General features: G+C 38.3%; 1 non-coding gene across 1 annotated transcript; it reads right to left on the bottom strand.

Moving 5' to 3' along the window:
• Positions 1–3,397: 3,397 nt before the first annotated feature.
• LOC129881341 (small nucleolar RNA R71) lies at positions 3,398–3,504 on the bottom strand. The gene has a single exon (XR_008765565.1). It is a non-coding gene; the product is annotated as a small nucleolar RNA R71 (small nucleolar RNA).
• Between the last annotated feature and the right edge of the window lie 4,724 nt (positions 3,505–8,228).

Raw genomic sequence — 8,228 nt, 5'->3', positions numbered from 1 at the left:
AATTAAAAGATGAAATATAGTATTCTTTAAACTCAAAAGAATGCATAGAATTAATTAATGCAACTTACTCAACTAGGGTTCGTGTGAAAGTAGACACGAACTAAAATTCAAGAGCTCAAATCAATGCAATCATCACAATATATATATATATATATATATATAGATAGATAGATAGATAGATAATTCAAGAACACAATTTAATGGGATTGAAACTCAAACTTGATGTATGTAGGACACGAAGACGAACTCAGTCCAACATTGTGATTAGCCTTATATACCTGGGATGACAATTATCTAAGTGAAGCTTTTACAACTTTGTTGAAACTCTTGAACCCTAGCTTTTCTCCTTCTGTCCAATCCTTGCTCTTAAAATGTTCTTAGTGTTAATGAGAGAAAAGGCACATTGGGTACTGATAAAGGACTTATTTTAGTCCCAAAGTGTAAGGGTTTTAGTTTGGGAAAGGTTGAAAAATACCAAAATACCCTTACTTAAAATTGACTATAGGCCGCTACGGGTCCTTCTACGGACCATAGAACTTTCTATGGACTGTAGAAGATCGATCGTAGGGTCCGAGGTCCAAAATTGGACTACAGGTCTTACACCCTAAGACGACTCATAAAGTGCACTAGTAGGACTCCACTAAAGGGGTTGGGACTTAGGGACTACAAACCCTTCTCTACGAGTCATACAAATTTTTACAGGTCTAGACCCTATCATAGAACTTAGGTGCATATTCCGATAGCTACTGGAGTGTATCATTGGGTAGATGAATAGACCCTACAGGTCATAGGAAAGTTTAAAGGTCATATAAGGTCTCACAAGAATGGTTCCTAACAACTAAAATTTCTTTCAAGTGTTTGGGGACCCTACGAGTCATTTCTATGGCTCGTGGAACTTTCTACGAACCATAGGTGGCACTCATGGTCCCCTGAAACAATGACTTATCGCACTTTTATCTAGGTTATCAGAATTGGTCTTAGTTAGAATAGTACGGAGTGTTACAATATCTCCCCCTAAGGATCATTCGTCCTTAAATGATGACTAATATAAGTATTTACTCAATGAATGAATGTAATGCAGAAATCTCAAAACTCAATACGAAAGAATAACTACTCAAATACTCAAGAAGGCACTAAAATCTGAGATAGGAATAGAAATGATACATTCAACATTGGTACTAGGAGGAATGAATAGATGAGGGGTACTTGGCTTTCATATCCTTCTTGGATCCCCATGTAGCCTCCTCAAATAACTGATTTCTCCACAAAACTTTAACTGATAAGACCTTTGTGGTGCTTAATTTGAGATTTGATGGTCAAGAATTTGGACAGGAATTTCCTCATAGGACAAACTAATCTTGACAGTCAAGAATTTTTACAGGAATTTCCTCATAAGACAAACTATCTGATCTTTGGCACATTTATGTGCCCCTTGTTCTACCCATATTTAGAATATTCTGGAAGAACAATTATGTATTTTAGATGGAATGAAGAATAAGTGTATACTAAGGTATGTGTTTTGTGAATATAGGGATTTTGGGAGAAAAGTCAGTGCTCGAAAGAAAACAATCGATAGTAGTATAAGCTGAACGAGAGAAGAAGAAAGAAAAATTGGACAAATTGGGCTGGGGTGCATCAATGGCGCGTGGACCCAGTGCTTAAACTACATAAGATAGACACTGGTGATTTGCAGCAATGCTATTCAAAATCCAAAACAACTAAAGACCATTCCTGATACTCTGTAGGTGCGCAGCGCTAGGGATGAAACTACTGAGGGTAAACCCGGGTCCGATCTTGGCATGCCGCGCCACTGAAGCCTCAAAGTTTCTAATTTTTACTCTAAGTCTGGGTCTAACTAGGAAAAAAGGGTTATTTTCAAAACCCTATAAATAGACCCCTAGGGATTTTTAGAATGGGTTCATGCAGGTTTTGAAAGAGCACAGAGATGAGAACATACGCACTTTTGGTTCCCTTATTCTTCTTCTTTCTCTTGAAGATTAAAGTTTATGAAACTATGTACTCTGTGTTTTCATTGAAAATGAGTTTCTAAGTGACCTTATTATGGGGATGTAGCTATGAAGTTATGATGTAATATAATATGATATGTGGTCAATGATGGGTTGTTAATTCTAACTACTCCGGCATTTTCATTTTTTATTATTTTAATGTTTGGCCAGCATTAGAATGCATGTGTTTTCTACCTAGAATTCGGAAGAGGAAAAGAGGATATAAAAAAAATGTGGGGAATGTGTTCATGCTAGGGTAACTTACAGTGATTCGTTTATAGGATGCTAGTGACACGTACATGCGTACCACATTTGGTTAAGAAATAGGAAGATGGCTTAATGCATTTTTAATGATTTATTCCTATCCCTGCTCAACAATGTAGTTAAGCTGTCGATAAAGATAGATAATTAGTGGTCGGAAGACCATAATTGTATTAGCAACCCTATAAATCAGTAATTAAATAACCCATCGGAGACTAAAAGCGGAAAATATTATGCTTGACTTACCCTTATACTACAATCCTAGAATTTCTCATGATTTGATTAACCTACATAACCAGTGTATTTTTGTTAATAGTAGTAACTTTTCTTATCTAAATTAGTAGTAGAATTATCCCAATCTCTTACAACACACACAATTGGTGCAGTTTGTTAAAAAAGAGTCTTATTACAGTCCCTGTGGGTTCAATATCCGGGTCGAAAGAGCCACTTCACTACTTATGAGACCGCGTACACTTGCGTGTACGTTTGGACTCAATTAGTTTTTGGCCCCATTGTCAGGGATTTTAGGTTAAGAAATTTGTTCTTTTTGAATTTTTTATATTGGTTGTGCTAGTGTTGACAATTTGATCTTAGCTGTGAACTCTTGCAGGTAAATCAGGAAGTACACTAGGCAGAAACAAGGAACTTTTAGAGCCATTATTTGAGTCTGAACGATTCTTCCATCAAGAAATGCGAAGAGCGTCTTCTCAATACCCAATACAAAAACTCAATCTGGAGAATAATCAAGATTTGCCAAAAGTGGTATTTGTAGAGATGGCAGCGAGGACACGACATGATGTGGTAGTCTCACTCATAGTAAATGTCACTTCCAGAAATCAAAAACCGTCGACTAGAGGTAGATTTGAGTTGAAATAGAATATGGTGCAACTTTAATTTACTAGGTTGCCTCATGATGATCCCTAAGTAAACATCCATAACTTTCTGGAAATCAATGATACTTACACGCCAATTAGGGTATCTCCTAATTATGTGAGCTAACATTGTTTCCTTTTTCACTATTGGGGGAAGCAAAGAGGTGGTTGAAGTCAGAACCACTAAATTCCATTACCACGTGGAATGACTTGGCTTACAAATTTCTAATCAGGTTCTTTCCTTCGAGAAACATGGCAAAACTTAGAATTGAAATCCTAAGCTTTAAACAGAAATCTGGAGAGAATTTGTACCAAGCTTGGGATAGGTTTAAATCTCTACTCATTTGTTGTCCTCCTCATCATCAAGCTAATAAAGTGTTGGTCCATACCTTCACTGAGGGATTGGAACCCAATACCAAAATTCTTCTTGAATCTACTACAAGTGGACAGATGCTGGAGAATACTTATGATGAGCTATACACATTACATAGTTGCATATCTCAGGGAAATCCTGAGTAGAACAGAGGGAACTCTTGGCCTGTGGTGCAGAAACAAGTAGGAGTGTTGGAAGTTGATGCTATGACAACCTTGACTGCACAGATTACATCAATGCAGAATATGATGTCCATACATTTCAACAATTTTTCATTGGGACATTAGCTGACTTTATTAAATATGGTTCAACAACAATCAGTGTGGTGTGAGGTATGTGGAAGTAGTAAACATGCAATAGAATACTATGGAGCTAATCCAACGTCTGTGGACTTTGTAGGTAATGCACCAAGGGGTGGGGGTAACCATAATTATGGAAATACTTACAACCCAAGTTGGAGAAACCACCTATATTTCTCACAAGTGGAAATCAGCAAAATCAACATCAAGGGCAGAACCAATTCAGATCGCAAGGAGGTGGGAAACAGTGCAACAATCAAGGCCAAAGTAAGCAGAGTTTAGGAAAATCAGGAAATATGAGTGTTGAGGACATGTTGAAATAGATCACGACTGACCAAGCTAAGTTAGTGGTAGATGTTTGCCAAAATCAGTTAGCCACTCAAAATTTAGAAAAATAGCTTGGGCAATTGGCAAGTGCACAGAACTCTCACCAACAAGGTGGTTTGTCTGGTAACACTGACCCAAACCCCAAACAAATGAATGTCGTGAGTACTCGTAGTGGTTACCTCCTACTTGAATTGGCTCCTCAAACTAAGTCAAGCAAGGTGAAAAGTAAAGGACAAGTTGGGGAACAAAGTGAATCCAACAGGGCAAAGGTAGATGAAGAACCAAAAACAAAACCTCCTCCTCTATTCCCATAAAAGTTCAAAAAGAAAAAAGAGGAAGAGTGCTTTGAAAAGTTCATCGACTTGTTAAAATAGGTACAAATTAACTTACCTTTGATTAATTTTTTGTAGGGAATTCCAAAGTACTCCATGTATGTCAAGGATATTGTGGCCAATAATTACAAGTTGGCTGAATATGAAGCAGTAGAGTTCACTGAGGAGTGCAGTTCAAGAATTCTGAATAAAGTGACTTGGGTGCAAGTATAAACTTGATGCCCACCACTATGCTCAAGGAATTGGGCTTGGGGAATCCGAAGCCTACCACCATCTTGCTGCATCTGACAGATCATTTAGTGTCTAGGCTGGATGGAATTATTGAAGATGCCTTAGTCCAGGTGGGATCTCTCATTTTCCCTGTGCACTTTGTCATCCTAGACTTTGAGCCAGATTCAGAGGTCCTTTTCATTTTGGGACGCTCATTCTTGGCAATAGAAGGGGCATTGATAGATGTAGTGGCTAGATGGCCCAAAGTAAGAGCTCATGACAAGGTGGAAGTATTTTATGTGTATAACACATTGAAATTACCTACTGTGTACGAAGAGCTATCTGCAATAGCGGTGGTTGATGAAGCAATGGAAGAGAAATGCATGGAATCAAGAGATCCTATAGACTAAGTGTTAATGGGTCAAGACATAGAGGGTGATGTGATAGCATAAGAAATTGTTGGTGTGTTAGAGGATCACAATGTGAGCATATGGAAAAAATAGGTGTAATCATTTAATAAAGTGTAGGTTCCTTCATCCAAACCATCAATTGAGGAAGCTTCTAAATTAGAGTTTAAACCACTTCCATATCATCTCAGGTATGCATTCTTTGGTCCCAATGATACTTTACCGATAATTCTTTCGTCTTCCTTATCTGAAATGCAAGTTATAGTAGCTCTGGAGGTGCTTAGATAAAGAAAGAAAGCTATGGAATGGCAAATGGCTAATCTACATAGGAATAGTCCAGCCTTGTGCATGCACAGAATCTTCATGGAGGAAGGACATAAATCAGTTGCACAACCTCAACGTACACTGAATCTGGTGATGAAGGATGTGGTAACGAAAGAGGTCAATAAATGGCTGGATTCAGGCATCATATACCCTATCTTAAATAGCAAATGGGTGAGTCTAGTTCAGTGTGTGCCTAAAAAAGGGTGGATGACTGTGATTAAAAATGAGCTAATCTCCACCAGAATAGTCACGGGATGGAGAATTTGCATGGACTACCACAGACTAAATGAGGCAACAAGGAAGGATCATTATCTAGTTCCATTCATTGATCTAATGCTAGATAGGTTGGTTGGGCAGGAGTATTACTATTTCCTTGATAGGTATTCAAGGTATAATCAGATCTCAATTGCACCTGAGGATCAGAAAAAGATTACGTTCACTTGTCCCTATGGAACATATCCCTTCAAGCTTATGCCATTCAGATTGTGCAATGCTCCTGCAAATTTTCAAAGGTGTATGATGGAAATCTCTTAGGACATAGTCGAGGATTTTGTGAAGATTTTTATGGATGACTTTTTATTCTTTGGAAAGTCTTTTGATTTGTGCTTGTAGAATCAGGATAGGGTGTTACCAAGGTGCGAAGAGACAAATCTTGTTCTAAACTAGGGAAAATGCCATTTTCTAGTAAATGAGAGAATTCTCTTGGGTCATAAAGTGTCAAAATAGGGGATGGAAGTAGACAAAGCCAAGATAGAGGTTATGGAGAAGATACCTCCCCCAATTTCAGTAAAAGGAGTTTGCAGCTTCTTAGGATATGCTGGGTTCTATAGAAGGTTTATTCAGGATTTTTCAAAAATAGCCAGGCCCATGTGCAGTCTGTTGGAGAAGGATGCAAAGTTCACATTCAATGATAGCTAATTGAAGCTCCAATCTTGATTGTCCCCAACTACGAGTTACCTTTTGAGCTTATGTGCGACGTTAGTTATGTATTAGTAGGAGTAGTCTTGGGGCAGAGAAAATAGAAGATCTTCCACTTTATCTACTATGCAAGCAAGACTCTTAACTCGGCCTAAGCCAACTTCACTGTTATACAGAAGTAGATGCTAACACTAGTTTATCCATTTGACAAGTTCATATCCTATTTCTTAGGTACTAAAGTGATTGTTTACACTGACCATACAACTCTTATGTACCTATTCAATAGGAAAGATGCAAAGCCATGACTCATAAGATGGATCCTATTGCTACAAGAGTTTAATATCGAAATTAAGGATCACAAGGGATGTGAGAATCAAGTTGCCGATCACCTTTCTAGGTTAGATAGTTCGACACATGTTGTAGAGCATATACAGATCAAAGAGGAATTTCCAGACGACTAGCTGTTAGCTCTAGAGGTGACTGAATTGTCGTGGTTAACCAATATCATCAATTACTCTGTTAGTGGAGTGTTCCCACTAGATACAACTTTACAACAGAAGAAAAGGTTGATATATGAGGCCAGGTTCTATATATGGGATGGGCCTTACTTATTTAAGAAGGGTGTTGGCCGAATGGTAAGGAGGTGTGTGCTAGAAACCAAGGTGCACCAAGTGTTGGATAATTGCCACTCATCACCACATGGTGGCCATCATGGAGGGGAGCGCACTGCCCATAATGTATTGCAATATAGTTTTTTTGGCCTATATTATTTAAAGATGCTGTAGGGTATGTGAAGAACTGTGATCAATGCCAAAGGATGGACACAATATTAAGGAGACACGAAATGCCTATTAACATCATTTTGGAGGTTGAAATATTTGATGTATAGGGCATGAACTTCATGGATCCATTTCCATCGTCTTATGAGAATCAACATATCTTAGTGGCAGTGGACTATGTGTCCAAATGGGTTGGGGCTATTTCTCTGCCCACTAGAGATTCAAAGGTGGTGAGCAAGTTGTTGAAGAAACATATCTTAACTCGGTTTGGTACTCCTCGAGTCATTATTAGTGATGGAGGAACACATTTCATAAATCAGATAGTGAAGAATCTCTTGGCTAAGTATGGGGTGAGGAATAAGGTGGCTAAGGCTTATCATCCACAAACTAGTGGAAAGGTAGAGGTATCCAATAGATTGGTAAAGCAGATATTGCAAAAGAATGTAAATGTGTAGAGGAAAGATTGGTCAACAAAGTTGGATGAGGCACTATGGACATACAAAAGATCATACAAAACACCAACTGGGACCTCTCCATATCAGATGGCATTTGGTAAAGCATGTCACCTAACAGTTGAGTTGGAACATCAAGCCTATTGGGAAATAATCTCGACCCAGAGTTAGCAAGATAGAAGTGGTTGGACCAATTGCATGAGTTAGAAGAGTTTAGGCTTCACGCCTATGAAAATGCCAAGCTCTACAAAGAGAAACAAATGATGGAATGACAAGCATATCGTAACTCACAACTTTGAACCACGGAAAAAGGTACTCTTCTTTAACTCTAGACTCAAACTTTTTCCAGGAAAGTTAAGGTTCAAGTGGAGTAGCCCTTTTGAAGTGGTGCGTATTATACCTCACAGAGCTGTGGGACTGTGGAATGCAACGAAGACGTCCACATTTTTGGTTAATGGGCATAGAGTCAAGCATTACTTTGGTAATGATATTGACTATGAGAAGGAAGCTGTAGAACTTGAATATGAGTGGAGAAGGAGCTAGGTCATGCTGCGATGATAAATCAGGCGCTATACGGGAGGCAGCTCGTGATTTGTATTACCACGTAGGATTAAATTTTGTATTTTTTCTTTTTAAGGTGGAATTTAATTTTGAGTTAATTTTCTTGG

Source organism: Solanum dulcamara, chromosome 2 (genome assembly GCF_947179165.1).
Source record: "Solanum dulcamara chromosome 2, daSolDulc1.2, whole genome shotgun sequence".
NCBI lineage: Eukaryota > Viridiplantae > Streptophyta > Magnoliopsida > Solanales > Solanaceae > Solanum > Solanum dulcamara.
Note: the sequence above shows the minus strand (reverse complement) of the source record. Positions and strands in the feature narration are given on the sequence as shown.